The following is a 16,667-nucleotide window of genomic DNA, read 5'->3' as shown; positions in this document are numbered from 1 at the left end:
TAGCTGAGAGTCTGCCCTTGGTAAAACTGAGTAGCCTGGAACAGAGATTACTGAGGTTAAATGTAGTACTTGTGAAGGACTTCGGTGTGGTATGGGTTATGAAGATGGTGAAGACAGAAATGAATGAGTTAAGCAAGTCATGTTCCAGGATGAAATGAATATTGACAAGAGTAAAGGAACACAAAAACAAAAACACAGATTTTATGCAAGCCTACATGGCATGCAACTGGAGGACAGTCCAATGGGGCCATCTGGCCCCAACTGATCTTTCTACTTTATCTTCCTAGACTTTTTTTTTTCATTTACTTCATATTTCTACCTGTTGGCATCACCCTCTGTGTTTTGAATATTGGCCTTCATGCCTTCCCACCTCCATGCCCTTGTTCACAAGTTTCCCTTTGCCTGAAAACAAAACAAAACAAAGAAAAATCTCCTCTGATTAAGGAGTCAATCCCATTTACAATTGCACCCAAAACCATAAGATACCTAGGAATAAATCTAACCAAAGAGGCAAAGAATCTGTATTCAGAAAACTATAGAACACTCATGAAAGAAATTGAGGAAGACACAAAGGAATGGAAAAACCTTCCTTTCTCATAGATCGGAAGAACAAATATTGTGAAGATGTCAATGCTACCTAGAGCAATCTACACATTTATTGCAATCCTTATCAAAATACCATCAACTTTCTTTCACAGAACTGGAACAAATAATCCTAAAATTTATATGGAACCAGAAAAGACCCCGAATAGCCAGAGGAATGTTAAAAAAGAAAAGCAAAGCTGGCAGCATCACAATTCCAGACTTCAAGCTCTATTACAAAGCTGTAATCATCAAGACAGTATGGTACTGGCACAAAAACAGACACATAGATCAATGGAACAGAATAGAGAACCCAGAAATGGACCCTCAATTCTGGTCAATTAATCTTTAACAAAGCAGGAAAGAATATCCAATGGAAAAAAGACGGTCTCTTCAACAAATGATGTTGGGAAAATTGGACACCCACATGCAGAAGAATGAAACTGGACCATTTTCTTACACCATACAGAAAAATAGACTCAAAATGGATGAAAGACCTAAATGTGAGAGAGGAATCTATCAAAATCCTAGAGAGAACACAGGTAGCAACCACTGTGACCTCAGCCACAACTTCTTCCTAGACACATCGCCAAAGGCAAGGGAAGCAAGGGCAAAAATGAACTATTGGGACTTCATCAAGATAAAAAGCTTTTGCTCAGCAAAGGAAACAGTCAACAAAACCCAAAGACAACAGACAGAATGGGAGAAGATATTTGCAAATGTCTTCTCAGATAAAGGGCTAGTATCCAAAATCTATAAAGAACTTATCAAACTCAACACTGAAAGAACAAATGATCCAATCAAAAGAAATGGGCAGAAGACATGAACAGACATTTCTCCAGAGAAGACATCCAAATGGCCAACGGACACATGAAAAAGTGCTCAACATCCCTCGGCATCAGGGAAATGCAAACCAAAAGCACAATGACATACCACCTCACACCAATCAGAATGGCTAAAATTAACAAGTCAGGAAACGAGAAAGGTGAACCCTCCTACACTGTTGGTGGGAATTCAAGTTGGTGCAGCCACTCTGGAAAACAGTTTTGAGATTCCTCAAAAAGTTGAAAATAGAGATACCCTATGACCCAGCAATTGCACTACTGGGTATTTACCCCAAGGATACAAATGTAGTGATCCAAAGGGGCACCTATACCCCAATGTTTATAGCAGCAATGTCTACAATAGCCAAACTATGGAAAAAGCCCAAATATCCATTGACAGATGAATGGATAAAGAAGAGGTGGTATATATTTATATGGTGGTGATATATATATATATATATATATATATATATATATATATATATAAGTATGTGTGTGTATATATATATATACACACACAATGGAATACTACTCAGCCATCAAAAAAATGAAATCCTGCCATTTAAAACGATGTGGATGGAACTAGAGGGAATTATGCTAAGTGAAATAAGTCAATTAGAGAAAGACAATTATCATATAATCTCACTCATGTGTGAAATTTAAGAAACAACACAGAGGATCATAGGGGAAGACAGGAAAAAATAAAACAAGATGAAATCAGAGTGGGAGACAAACCATAAGAGACTTTTAATCATAGGAAACAAACTGAGGGTTGCTGGAGGGGAGAGGGGTGGGGGGATGGGGTAACTGGATGAAGGACAATAAGGAAGGCACGCAATGTAATGAGCACTGGGTATTATTTGAGACTGATGAATCACTGATCTTTACCTTTGAAACCAATAATACGTTATATGTTAATTAATTGAATTTAATTTTAAAAAAATTTAAAAAAACAGAAAAATCTCTTCTATTTCATCTTTCATAGTGGCCAAATTTTTAAGTACTAACTCTAATGCTGCTCCATTATAAAGTATTTCTATCAGAAGATATTTCTTCTTCCTCTGAGCTTTCACATCATTGAATTTATTTTTAAAAAATAGTAAGAGGTCCTCTTTCAATTATGCTGTCCACTGAAAGAAAGCCAACCTCATGGTAGGTTAGTCAATGCCTTATTCATTGTCTCCCTGAGGACTATAGCCTGGTACAGTGTTTCAGATTGCTCTGAAGAACTGCTTCAAAGCTTGTGAGCTACAGGGGATTATAGATACAAAAGAGAAAGGGTACATACCCTTTGTTCTTCAAATACTTGCACATCACAAGTTATAATTCAGTTGCAAAAATATATATACAGTTGTAAAATGTACTACAGTTGTAAATATAATACAGTTTTTAAAATAATGGTTTTTCTGCTTTCTAAATAGACACAAGAAAGACCCTTAGGTCATCTTTTATTTTTTTCCTCTAGGTCATCTTAATACATTATGTTTCTATTATATCTGATTGTTTAAAAATATTGTTTGCATGCCTCTACTTAACTGATTTTCCAGTTCTTCCTGTTCTTGATTTTTCCTTGAGATCACCTGAGACAATCACACAAGGCTGACATAGTCACCTACTGCAATTTTAGTGCACAGTGCATCACTGGGTATTTATTTTTACTTTTTATTCTAGGTCTTAAATTCTAAGAGCTGTGAGGACAAACGCCTACTGACTTAAGACATTAACATGGGTTGGGTGTAGAGGAGGAGAATGTTTCAGAGATGGCAGAACCAAAAAATGCCAATTTATAGCTCTGAACTTTTGCCTGATACTAAGGCAAAGTTTACTTAAATGCTTTTTTTTCAAATTTAAATTCTTTTTTCCCCCCTTCTTTGCTTATTCTCACTCATGTTTGCCATGAGGAGAACATAGTACACAAGGCTGGGAGAAAATTTTGCAAATGTGGTGAGCCTAACACGGGACCAGATCATGTGCTGTATGTTGCAAGAAATATAAGAATTTCAGATAACCATGAACGATTTGTTTCAGAGTTCCTGGGTTTGAAGAAGGATCACATAATAATCAGGATTAATTATGAATTCACAATGAAACAGCATAATGAGATTTTTTTTAAGTCAGGAAACTGACTCAAAATCAATGTCAGAACTTATTTTTCTGTGCTGGAATTCTTTCTCGCTCTCTTTCTCTCTCTCTCTCTCTCTCTCACACACACACACACACACACACACACACACACACACAAGAAATAAATGCACTGAACCAAGCAGAATTAGGACTTTACTGGAAAGATGTGTAAGCTTTGCAATCGCAGAATTGCATTTGCAAAGGCGTAGATTGGTTTTAAACCTGTAAACCAGGACAAGAAAACCGTCCGTGCGGTACTAACTTCTGAGCAGAAATGTTGGGGGTTTTAACTACTGTAAACGATAGTTTTTCTGGACCAGTGTGTACTGGAGATTTTTTTTTTTTCTAAGTGAGCCAAATTTTCCTTAAGTTCCCTCCCTTTTTTTTTTTTTTGTTTCTCTTCCTTTGTCCCCGTCCCTTCTCCCTGTCTCCACACAGTGACTGCTGGGATGGCGATTGGGCGGCTGGAGAGGCCAGGACTCAGTTCCCCTGCCCTAGTCTGAGCGTAGTGGGTGGGACTCCAACACAGAGAGCTGATTTTTCCAAAGCAGGTTTCTATGCAGTTTTCCGACACTTTGGCTGCGCTAAATCCGAGGCAAAAGGCAAAGAGCAGCCGGGGAGCCGCCCCAGGCGACCGACACCTGCAGGGGGAGAGGGGGCGGGGAGCGTCACGAGCATCGGCGGGACCCAGACCCTGAGTGACCTCACCATGGTGCGTTTTAGTCGCTACTTTCTTTTTCAGTCTTTCGGTGCTGGGAAGGGGAAGGATTCTGAAAAGAACTTGAATGCCGTAGGGAAAGGGATTATAAGGGATCCTTTGGAGTCATCAGAAGAGAGAGAGATAACGGAGACAGGGCGGAACCACGGCCAGAGCTGATTGAGTGTTTGGGAGCAGAGCGGGAATCCGGTTTGCGAGGCACGTCGCGTCCCGCCCAGCCTGTTGAGCAGGTAGACCGGAGTGAGCCCAAGTGTGAATACCGCGGTCGCATGTTTGGTGGCTGCGCTCGCGCCCCGACTGACAGGTGCGGCTGCAGGGTCCCTCTCCCGCTCACCCTCCTGTCCTTGACGCCCACTCTCTCTGCGTTCGCAGTGGGGATTTGCCAGGCGCACCCTGGAGCTGCCGGAGATCCGGAAACGCAGCCGCGAGGTCTGCGAAGCCATCAAGTAAGTGGTCTCTGAGTGCCCACGCGGCTCGGGGCTCTCCAGAGAGGCAGTCCTTCTCCCCCGGCCCCTGGCCTGGGCTCATCCCCCTTCCCCTCGCTAGGAAGACTTACGCGCGCTCCCAGCTGCTCAGCCCCTGGGGGCCGGGGACCGGTTCCCACGCCGGGGAGGAGCGGGGGAGCAAAGGAGACGGCGCCCGGGGGGCCCGGCTCAGGGCCCGGGGGAGCTGCGGGGCCCGAGGGAAGAGGACTGACGGGGGTGGGCGCCGGGCCGCGCAGCGCCCGCGGCGGCGCTCGGAGAGCCGGGGCGTGAGAACGCTCGGGGCGCGCTGGGGCCGCTGCTCTCCCACGGCCGGGGCGCCGGGGCCTCGGGCGCACGCTAGGGCCAGCTGCGGCAGCAAAGGGCCGCCGGGACCTGAGAGCCGGCCGGGGCTCGAGGCCGCGCCCGGGCTTCACCGCAACTTCACCCCGCCGGCTGCTGCGTAGGCGAGCGATTCGCCCTTTTAGAGAGCAAACAGCTGCGATCGCTCGATTGCTTAGAGAAAGCATCCAGCAAACTTCCAGCAGGGCTGCTCGGGGCTGGACCCAAGAGTAAGAGAGAGAGAGAGAGAGAGTGTGTGTGTGTGTGTGTGTGTGTGTGTGTGTGTGTGTACGCGCGCGGTCTAATTTGGCAGACCAATTTTCTGTTCTCATTATGACTGCAGCACTTGGGGAGATGGGGAGATGGTGAGCAGGGGATCACAACCGTCTCTGCGCGTCGCGTCTGTGCTTGCACCCTGTGCTCACCGAGCTGAGCAGCCTCACAGTGGCATTTGTGTGAGGGGCTGCCTTGCATCGTGGTCATGTGATTTCAGGCTATGGATTTCGTGCGTCTTTCTTTTGCTCACTTTTATCCTACGGTTCTTCATTTTGCAATGGATGAAGTTTGTATCTTCTGAAGTAATCCAGGTTGTACCTCTCCCTTAATGGTAACCGGTCAGAGGCACCTTGTTTCCAACATACTGAAAACTCATCTGAGTTTTAAATACAACAGGCCATATTGTGTGTGTGTGCGTGTGTGTGTGTGTGTGTGTGTGCGCGCGCGCGCGCGCTCGCATTTATTTTGTATCAGTAGGGATTTTTCAGGGTCAGTCTTCTGATGGTGATATCGTTAAATGTCTACCTACTTACTTGAACTAGTCTTGGTGAGAATATCATTAACCCTCTGGTTACATACATAAACGTCCAAGCGCTTAATGGTAGAGACTTTTATATCTTAGTTCATAATGTGGAAGTTATCTGTTGCTTTTCCTAAAATGGCTATATTTCTCTTCAAGAGTGGTCATGTCAGGTGCTATACTATGAAGAGTGGTAAAAAATCAGTAACAATAAAAATATAACAACAATATGAAAATCTAAAATTCCAAAGCAAACTTTAATATGTCAGAAAGCTGTATAAGCTTTATTATTCTTTGAGTGAGATTGTCTGTGTAGTCTGTGTTCTGCTAAATTATTAAACAACTGGGTCGGTAGATCTTCTTCAAGGAGTCATGAAGCCCCTGATATTGTATTTAAACATTTGAGTCGCTGCATTTTTAGGGCGATAGTCCAGAGTTCTCAGATATCCAAAGGGATCTTTGACCCAATAGAAAAGTAACCACAAAGTTAAAATATATGAGCTTTACTTTTTCTTGTCAAAACAATAGGCTTTCTACATAAAGCCTGCAGACATAAAATGGTAGGAAAATTTCTAGAATAACTCCTGTTATAATAATTAAACATTTCATATAAGATAGGCCCACTTGTATGTTTTTAAATGTATCAGGAATCTTAGGTAGGGGAACTTTATTTAGTAGAAATTTGTGATGAATATATAGGTACATTCTGTTTCTTCGGCTGTAAGATCTCTTTCTAGTATGACATAGAAAATAAAAATTGTATTTTTCACTATTTGAAACCCAACAGAAATATAAAGTACTTATAGTTGGTATGCTGTTTCAAAGTGTGTGAATATAAATTATCCCTTAAAAGCCATGTTTTTAGATGTCCACGTATAGTATATCTAAGATAGTTTTCTGTCATTTAGAGAATGTGGAAGAAAATATAAAGGTATTTGACTTATATCTGGCAGCATCAAAGGAAAAAGAAATGTGGGAAACTTCATAAGTCTTAGTCCTTATATTTCTTATAACTATGGTTTATGAAACAATCTTATTTTAAGGCATTATTTAGGAAAAACTGTTTTAATATGGCACTAAAAACTAAAGAAATGATAACTAAAGTGAAATTATTTCTATTATGAATATATCAATAAAATATTTTTGTGCCTAAATGTCAACTGTTATGTCATAGATATTTTTCAAACAAAAAGACTTAAATCTTTAGTTAATACCAGGTTTGTTTGTTTTTTATAAATTAAGATTGGATAACCTTGAATTTTGTCAGAAATCATATCAGGGAAATTAAATCCTGTATTTACATTTGTAACAATTAATAATGACTGTAGGGGGAAAATGTTTATTTTTTTAATAGTATCAGTACCGAAAAAATCTCTAGTTAAAAATCAAATTAGCCTCAAGAATTAATTTCTCCAGGTAAGGAGAAGTAGAAAGCTAAAACAGTATTTGAGTAAATCAAAAAATATGTTACTGATGGGAAAATTTTTTGGAGGAAATTAGTTATTGAGAATATTTTCTGTATGTCAGATTTGCCAGTAAGTTGCTTAGCTTCTCTTTTTTTTGCTGGGGTAAATAACTTTTATGGCACTGATTTTTATACCATTTAATTATAGATATTCACCCAAGCTACTTTTCTTAAATACTACTAATTACTTTTCTGTATATTTGTAGAAAGATCTTTTTCTTCGTAAAATATCAATAATTTTAGTTTTTAGTCTCTAAACCATCTAGATTTATTCAGTAGGTATTTGTTAGGTGCCTATGCAATAGTTTTGAGCATTTCTACCTTGACCTGATACAAGAAGAGTTTTTGACAATTTTTAGGTTTTTATATGAACAAATTTGGCTGTCCATGGACTACTCGACTTATTTGGGGTTGCAATAATGTTTGGCTATCCTGAATCACATTTGCTTTTCTTATTTCTCTCAAACCGTTTAGAAGTGTCTGACCTATTTCATATTTTTTTCTCTCTCCTGGGTTCAGACCAACAGATTTTCTCTTCCTATAGTCATGAGGGTTATAGAGCATGAATAGAATTATTTGCAAGGAGTGAAGAGCTTTGGGTAAGCTCCCTCCTCAGCCTACAGTAGGAAAGAATGATTACCTTATAAAACTTGAGGGTCTCTGGGGCATGATTACCCCTTTCCACAAAAATGTGATTTTCACTGCTTGTAGTTACTCATATCACTTACCGGAAATGCTCTGGCAATTAATACTTGTTTTATAATATGAACCCTCCCTTTCAGAAAATCAAAGGCTATTTAATTAACTCACCACATACCACCACCTCCTACTCACCATAGTAAGAATTAGCAAGAAGCCAACAGAAGACAATGGCTTTGGGAGTGAACACCCCGGGGGGGGGGGGGGGGAAGGAAGTTGGGCAGACCAAAAAAAACTTCTTAATCCTGAATTTTTTTTTCCAGGTCTGACCTATCTACATGTCTCCTTTCTCTATGTGGCATTACATTAAAAATACCTGTAAATATGTCTATATTGCCTACCGAACTCAGATCTCTTTCAGGATACTCATCACTGGATCCACAGTACCTGGCACATAGTAGGTGTCTAAGAAGATTAATTGTGTTGTCTTTGTAATTACTGAATTAAGGGTTTTTTTTATGCCTTGATGCTATAAATTATTCTGTTCAAGAATACGATTTTTTAAAGAAATATTTGTTTTGCACTGATGCTCAATGGAATATTATGGTCTTGATCATCCAGAGACATTGCTGTGCTCGTCTCTCATTTGGCTTTCAGCCTGTTCAGAACTGCTTGTAAACTTACTTCTTTCACCATCGTCCAATAACCCTTTGTTTTTTTAAATTTACATCTTTCACTTGTGTTACCCTGTGCTTTTTGACCTCCTGAACATTCGACTTTCCTTAGGAATCTAAAATAATGGAGGTTTTCATCAGCTGTCATTGTTCAGGGCTTCATTCAACATCGACGGATTCAGCTTTCACAGGACCATAACCTGCTCGACCTCCCTCTGGGAGTCCGCTGGTATTCACCCACTTGGGCCTTCTCATCACTCAGGATTGTCCTGGCTGAACGAAAAGCTAAGCATTTCATAGTCTTTCTTACCAACAACCTCTTATCCCTCCCCTAATTCCACTCACTCATCACTACCCAACACCCTTCTCTCCCATTATTGTTTGTTGGCTGCCCCCAATTTTCTCATGTTTTCCTCTTTACTTACCACACTCATCTTGAACAGCAATGTCAACTCTGTTTCAGACTTCAGATCTCTTGCCACTAGAGCTACCAGAATCTGATTCACTCTAACTTCAGCTTAAGAGATGGTTAACAGTGCTAAGAAGTTAGTTTATCCTCTCTTGGATAATTCCATATCAAATTCTCTCATAGTATGAGCAAGTCTCCTCATAATACTTGTTCCAGATTTTTCTAGGTTTTCCATCTGCCCACATTAGCCTTACTCTTTTCACTCTTAGCAGATGACCTTATTTCCATATTCACAGAGAATATTAAGACCAATTTAGGCAAATCATTTATCAAGATTCATCTGGAACTTAGGAGGCATTTCTTTATTTGACCCGTCCTGAGCATAAGAACTCTTTTCTTATATTGAACAATACTAGTTATCTTCTGTGATATTCATATCCTGATTATTACCTCTTAGAGTACTTACACAAAATGCTTTTATATATGACAACTCTTGTGTCTCTATTGGTACTATCCAGTTCCCTCAACTCATCCTTATTTGACATGCCTTGAAAGTCTCATTATCATCAGGGAACTTCTCTTTTGGATGCACTCCTGTTTTTCTTAAAGTGTGGACCCTAGAGCTGAACATAGATGAGCGGACTGCTATCATTAGATATACCTGGCTAAGTCCTCTGGATATCGTATAATAAATCATCCTAAAACCTAATATGTTTTTCCCCCACTTTTTTTTTTGCATCCACACTGCATTGTTTAATTATGCATCTTTTTGTCCGTACTCTTCTGCAGATATATTTCTCCTCAGTTGTACATTTGGCCACTTGAGTTGGGACTTTTAAAAATACTTACTGCAATTAAATGTAATCTTTACCTTTAGTTAGTCTATTGTTCCAGAAGGTCAAGGTATCTTTGGATTCTGATTCCTTGATAAAGATTAGCCATTCTTCCCAATTTAGTGGCATTAATAGATTTGATTAGGATACAATTAAGATCTTCATCCAAGTAACTGCAAAATGCTGAACTGGAAGAATATCTGGCACAATCCTAGATCCTAGACACCTTCTTCTTGCTTTACATTAGTCTATGAATTACTAGTCCTCTTTATGAGGATGTCCAGCCAAATATATCATCAATATCTCTTTCTTGGAGTTTACATTCCTTTGTGTAGCCCAAGAATATACTGTGACAGACTTGGTCAAATTCCTTGGGAAAATGCATTTCTACTTTCTGCAGAATAGATACCAAGTTATTATTTTTATATAATGATATGCTCCCTGCGATGTTCACTAGCTTGTAGGTAACAACACATCACATTTTGAATACTCACATACCATAGTTTTACAGATCTCTTGGGAATCATGCCTGGAATGAATGTCAAGTTCTCTAGGCTGGAGTTGATGGAATCACCTTCTCTATTTTGAAAATTGAGACAATGGCTGGATTCTTCCTTCTCTATCAACGCTTCTCTTCATTGTAATATTTTTAAAGATGATTTTAACTATTCCCTTATTTCATCCACAAATGCTTTCAGTACTTCGTCATGCAGTTTCTTCACATGAATAGATTTAAACTCATTTAGAACATTTCATATCGTTCTATACCTTGGGCCTTAAATTTATTACTTTGATTTTGGTCTTCTTTTGCCAGTATGAATATTATTTTCTTGAGGAATGGAGATGAAACAAAACAAAAATAGAGTAATTCTGCTTGACCAGTCCTGTGCCATCATTTGAATTTCCTCACGTCCCCCTCAAGTCCTTGAACTCTTCCTATACCAATATAAATGCCATTATCTCCACTTTATCTGAAAGATAAATTAAAAGATTTAAAAGAACTTTTTTTTTGATTTTGTAATTTTTGAAAGCTTTGGCTTATTTTATATTTTATGACACTCTTCTCAGAGGCTCAGTCACTTTTGTGTACTTCATGCAATAAAGTTTATTAAGGATTGTGTTCGTCACTGAGCGACATACAACACAGTTTATGACACAGTCCCTGACTTGAGGGAATTTAAAGTCTGCATGTAGAGATAACAGAACCCAGAAGTAGTCTCAGAATTACACACATCAGCACCTATCAATGAACTTAATATGAGTGGTGCCTTTTTAGTAAGGTCTGAAGAACTTAAAGGAGAGAGCTTTGCAGGGTGGAAATACTGAAGGCTCTCTAGGGAAGATCTGGCTCTTAGTTGAGATTTTAAAAGAGGACTGATGTGGGACTTTGCAGGACCTGTAGGATTTAAATATAGAGAAGAGTGGGAAGGGTGTTCTGGGCAGAGAATAGGAAAGGCGCAGAACAGGAAGTGGGTGAGTGGGGTGTGTGTGTGTGCGTCCACGTGCGTGCATGTCTCTGAGGAACCAGGGTATGGAGGGAGAAGGGGCAACAGCAAGTCTCCTCAAGAACACCTTTGAAGTATTCCTTTGTGCAATATATTACTACCATCCCCCTCCATTTCTAGATTTCTTTTCCCTTTGCTCAGTTTTCGAGAGGCCCATAGCTACTCAAACTTTTAATCTCAAATTAGGCTCTACTTCTCAGAAACTTTCCCTGACCTTTCCAGCCTGAGTTAAGTGCTCTGTTATGTTTTCCTTCAATGCCCTGTGCTTCCCCCATCATATTATTATACTACCCTGTAATTGCTTGGTGAATTGTCTGTTTTCACCAGTACACTCCTATTCGGTGGCAGGAGGTACCATTTCTGTCTAGTTCTCATTCTATTCATAGACACCTAATAGAAGTGTCCCATGGATCCTAAGCACTCAGTAAAAATGTGTGATATGATACAGGCCTGCTTGGAGTGATGAGGTTATGCTGGGGCATATTTATAAAAAGATTTAAGGTAAAGAGAGGTTAGATTACAAAAGACCAGGATACCAGGCTGAGTTTTTGCTTTATTAGGTAATGTAGAACTATCTTGTTTTTTGAGTTTAGGGACAGGATACGGCACATGCATGACTTTTAATTAGACCTCTGTAAATCAATTCAAACTATTCAAAATTTGATATGCTTTTCTAGATTTAACAAGGAAATTATTTGGCTCCTTATCTTGCATCAGGTGTTTGCATCTGTGAGGTTGAGGAGCCCCCATAACTTTAATGCCATTCGTTTTGTTAAAGAAGTTTTGTTATTTTACTAGTCTAATTTTATTTGTAGGATATTGAAGTTATTAGCTGCTGATTGTTCTCAATTTTCAATCATTTTGCAGCTTCCGATGCTATTATAAATAGTTAAATGTTATGTGGTTTATATTATTAAGTTAATAACACACAGGGCAAGGAATTTCAATGTTCCATTGGTATAATATAAACTTTTAAGTCGTATATTTGTGAGCATAAAGTTTAACAAAGATAGCACAATTGGTGGAGTATTTAGGGGATTACAACTCTAATATGGAAGAGATTTGGGTAAGCACATTAACATTGTCAGTACTTGATATGTCCAATATTTAAAACAAGATATTCTTACAGTGGATTAGTATTCATTTGTAAATGTGATTAGGAAAACACACTTTTCCCAGTGAAGAGTCTTTGGGTGAAATTCCATTTTTTAAGTGTTTTAAAATATTCGCAGTCACTAATTGTAAGTAACATTCCTCTTTGTCCACCTCTACCCCAAATAACAATTTAATACCCCATGCATCTATTTCTGGTTCTTTTCTCTAGTGACTGGCTTAGAGTAATTCTTAAGTTTATGTTGTGTTGTCTTATGCTTAAAAAAATCAGCAGTGGTATATAGGAGAGCTGTGATCTTTTCTTGAGAGAGTCTGTTCCTTGGGTAGATAGCAAATTATCCGAACTGAATTTGCTAGCTTGCCCCATCTCCTCTTTCTTTGCCACCCTTTGAAGCTATAAGAATTTATCCTGTTTAGACTGGGTTACCACCTACAACTCATCTGATGGCTTGGCCAAGGACAAAAAGGTTGTATTTGAGGAGTTTCGTAAGGCCATCTACCACAAAAGTTTTTCTTCCACCGGTCCTCTCCTAGGGACAACTCTTTTGGATTGATGTAGTCCTTTGGATTTTATCTCTAGGAGGCCCTGGGATAACTGTTTTACTCAGAAGAACAGCATAACCTTTTTTGCCCAATAGCAAAAGTCACATTTATTATGTTGCCTTATACCTTCAAGCAAGAGTATGGTTTCTTGGACCGTAGACATTTAAATGTAAGAGAAAAAGAAAACTGAAAGACCTAGCATGTAGGACATAAATGAGAAAGGTAGATACAAGTAGGGTACATTTGGGTGACAATATGGTGTTCAGACAGGAAGAGGAAGGTTAAAAAAAGTTAGGGTCCTGAAAAGAGTTGTTTTTTCACATTTTTGTTCCCTATCCTAACTGGGGATGGTTAGAACATTTTCCTCACCAGCATGTTGTGGTCTTGATTATCTATCTAAATCAAATCAGAGTAACATCAATTTAGTTATATTTATCTTAATATTGGATCTGTTTCAGTACATAGTGGAAATTGGTAGCTGTAGGTTGTCATAGTCTGTTTTACACACGGTAAAATGGTGTTTGGCTACATTTCTTTACATTAACTGTCCTTGATAAATATCACTGGTCATTGTATGAGTATCAAGAATTTGCTGCATGCCATGTGTTAAAAATGATTTTCAGTGTTGTAGAGATCATGCAGTGTTCATAATTTCAAGTAGTCTGCCAGCCTTACTTTACTGTCTAACTCTGCTGGCCAATGTCTTGGTTATTCTCTTACTTGATTCTGTGTTATGGACATATTGTCTTTACTGTACTTGGTCACCAAGCTCTTTTTGTTTGTTTGTTTCTGTCATTGTCTTTTGCACATCTTTTTCTGCTCCTTAAAATACCTTTCTTGTTTTCTCTATGCCTTGTTATTTCTTACTTATTCTAGAAGCTTCAACGTAAGTCTTTTTTTGAGGAAGCATTTACCAGTGTACCATGTCAGGTTTAGATGCAGATTTTCTGTCTTCCCATCACATGTCATGAGAAATCACACTTTAACTGAATGTGTGTGCTTTTAGTCTGTCCACACCCCATTCCTTACATGAAACATTCCTTAAGCGTCTAGTGCTGGTTTATTTTTATTTCTTTTTGTTTTTGGTTTCTGAATCTTCATCTCTTAGAAAGTAGTCATAGATGCTTAATAAATATTTCTAGGATAAATGAACGAATGAATGGATGGATGGATGGATAAATTGAGGAATTCAGGTAGAAGAAAGGGGAATATTTTAAGGGAACATTAGAGTAATTATAAAGAAAGGTCCTGGAGAAAGCATGTTGTGATGGAGTCTAGAGCAGTATATAGACTTTGAAGAGGAAATACATTGTCTTGTCCAGTATCAGAAAGAAGGATACGTTGGTGGATACAGAATTAGTGTGACATTAAGGTAAATGCTATGGAAGAGAGAAGTGGCATTACCCAAATGATTTGTGAGATATAAACCTAAAGTATATTAATTGAAAGCACTAACTATGCATTTGATAAAAGAACCCACAATCGTTATATACTTGTTTGAAGTAAAAAGTAATATTTTTTTCTTTTTAAAAATATTTTATTTATTTTAGAGAGAGAGAAAGAGTGTGAGTGGGAGGTGGGTCAGAAGGAGAGGGAAAGAGAGAATCTTAAGCAGGCTTCTCCCTGAGCATGAGACTGACTCAGGGCTCGATCCCAGGACCCTGAGATCATTCCCTGAGTGGAAATCAAGAATTGACGCTTAACCAACTGAGCCACCCAGGCGCCCCAAAAGTAATGTATTTTTTTTTAACATTTAACAAATTCAGGTTGTTTTGGTTGAAGTCTATGAAAAAATTCCAGCCTTACTCTGATACACGGTTGAAAAGGGAGGAGTGATTTAATAGTATTTTCAGATAACTATGGATTTTTCTGATATAAAAATTTCAAAATTTGAAGCATGATTATAACCTAAAGGCTACTTGCAGTATGGGACGAGAAACCATTAAAAATCTGTGTTCTGTGAATGGATCTTTATTAATGCACGATTTTGTAACATCATAGTCATTGGAAAATACTGGTTCACTGAGCTTTGCCAGGTCTATCAAAGGTTGATGCACTCTACATTTTATCATGTAGTATCAAAAAATCACATTCATCAATATCACCATTGATCTCCTCCGGAAAATTTTTTAAGTATTGGGAAGCTGTCGAGTTCACCATGGCAGATGTAGAAAGTCCAGCTGTTACGTATGGTGTGATGGCTGAGAAAGTCTCCCAGTCTCATTTTTTCAAGCCAAGAATCCATCCATAAATATATGAAAAATACAAATAAATTTTCCTTTCAATTGGAATAAATATTATTAAATTCTAACATAGCAGCTTAAGTGAAAATTTGCAATTTAGAAAACTTAACATAATTTAATATTATTGCAAAACAAAATAGCAAAGTGTAGTTATTTTTTGTATTTACATGGAGATGTAAGAAAAACTCGGGAATTTCAAAATGATGCTTTATTGAACAATGATGAGGTTACAGAGATAATAATAGCAAGTATATCCAGTGATTTCTGGGAAGAGCACAGCAGAAGTTCTGAGAACAAACTGAGTTAATCCCTGAACATACATACATTTATACATGAAATCTACTACCTTAGAAAGTTCTACGCAAGCACAAATTCCATTGGCTGATAAAATTAAGACATTGTTAGATGATTAGATGTCGTATAGCTTCTGGAAACCTGCACTCAATAACTTTAGAGAATGAGAATGAAAAGGGCACTTGGTATCTCAGTACTGTTATGAAAATAGTTGTGATGTTGCATATCCTTTAAAGGGCCTCAGGGCATCCCCAAGAACCTGCAGATGACACGTTGAGAACTACTGCTTTAGGTCAACCAAGCCTCGAACAATGTAACATACAGGCGCTAGAATAATTTTATACCTAATTTCAGAAACTAGAAGTCAACATTTATTAAGCACATATTATATTCCAAGCATTGTTAAAACTGAATTAAAATTAAAGCATTATTGAACCCCTTGAGAAATGTTCTACCTTATCACTTAAATGTACAGATGAGGAAACGGAGTCAAGAGCAGAAAAGTAATTTGCCTTACTGTCATACCTTGTTAGTGGTAGAACCAGTGTTTGTAGTTAGGCAGCATCCATCCTCTTAAATACTATGTTTTACCACCTTTCCTGGCTATAGAAAGGGTTTCTGGTGGTTTGTAAATTATTTTCCAAATGACCAATAACATATTTGCTTTACAGTGGTCAACTTAGACTCTAGAGTTAGGTTTCAAAGACCTGTGAACTTCCAAATAAAATGCATGAAACAGGAGATAATTAATGCATTTGAAAGAATTTTGATAGAAATTCAGTTAACTTAGGGATGCTTGGGTGGCTTAGTTGGTTAAGCGTCTGCCTTCTGATCAGGTTATGATCCCAGGGGCCCTGGAATCGAGTCCCGCACTGGGCTGCGAGCCTGCATCTCCCTCTGCCTGGCTCTCTCTCTTACTCTCTCTCTCTGACAAATAAATAAATAAATAAATCTTAAAAAAAAAAAAAAAGACTCTCTCCTTCTCCCTCTGCCCATCCCACCCCACTCACTCTCTCTCTAAAAATAAATAAATAAATCTTTTTAAAAATTTTTATTTATTAATTTGACAGAGAGAGACACAGCGAGAGAGGGAACACAAGCA

General features: G+C 38.5%; 1 protein-coding gene across 4 annotated transcripts in view; it reads left to right on the top strand.

Moving 5' to 3' along the window:
* The first annotated feature begins 4,015 nt into the window (after positions 1 to 4,015).
* GUCY1A1 (guanylate cyclase 1 soluble subunit alpha 1) overlaps positions 4,016 to 16,667 on the top strand; it is a 59,763-nt gene continuing 47,111 nt past the window's right edge. Inside the window, exons 1-2 of one of the 4 annotated variants that reach the window (XM_028104446.2) lie at positions 4,016 to 4,242; positions 4,621 to 4,694. The gene's annotated coding sequence lies outside the window, so the exon portion shown is untranslated. Of the gene's footprint in view, positions 4,243 to 4,402; positions 4,695 to 5,224; positions 5,282 to 5,413; positions 5,639 to 8,274; positions 8,409 to 16,667 lie in introns of those variants that run through there. The other 3 variants (XM_028104448.2, XM_028104444.2, XM_028104449.2) reach the window with 3 other exon arrangements.

The sequence above is a fragment of the Eumetopias jubatus genome, unplaced genomic scaffold, assembly GCF_037043125.1.
Source record: "Eumetopias jubatus isolate StellerSeaLion01/CBP00866 unplaced genomic scaffold, mEumJub1_p1.0 scaffold_2, whole genome shotgun sequence".
Classification (NCBI taxonomy): domain Eukaryota; kingdom Metazoa; phylum Chordata; class Mammalia; order Carnivora; family Otariidae; genus Eumetopias; species Eumetopias jubatus.
The sequence above is the reverse complement of the archived record's forward strand: the minus strand, read 5'-3'. Positions and strand labels throughout refer to the sequence as shown.